Below are 264 nucleotides of genomic sequence, written 5' to 3'. Positions count from 1 at the left end.
GGTTTTGAACTCTGTATCTAGTAGTTTGTATGTTTCCATTTCATTAAGTTCTTTTTCTGGAGATTTCTTCCTTTTTTTTCATTGGCGATATGTTTCTTTGTCTTTGCATTGTGGCTGTGCCCCTGTGTTTGTTTCTATGTATTATGTAGAGCTGCTATGTCCCCTGGAATTGGCAGGGTGGCCTTGCATAGTAGGTGTCCTGTAGGGCCTGGTGGCTTGGCCTCCCCAGTTACTTGAGCAGGGCACTCTAGGTGCGCCCATGTG

This window comes from Myotis davidii, unplaced genomic scaffold, assembly GCF_000327345.1.
Source record: "Myotis davidii unplaced genomic scaffold, ASM32734v1 scaffold3619, whole genome shotgun sequence".
In the NCBI taxonomy this organism is placed as follows: Eukaryota; Metazoa; Chordata; class Mammalia; order Chiroptera; family Vespertilionidae; genus Myotis; species Myotis davidii.
The sequence above is the reverse complement of the archived record's forward strand: the minus strand, read 5'-3'. Positions refer to the sequence as shown.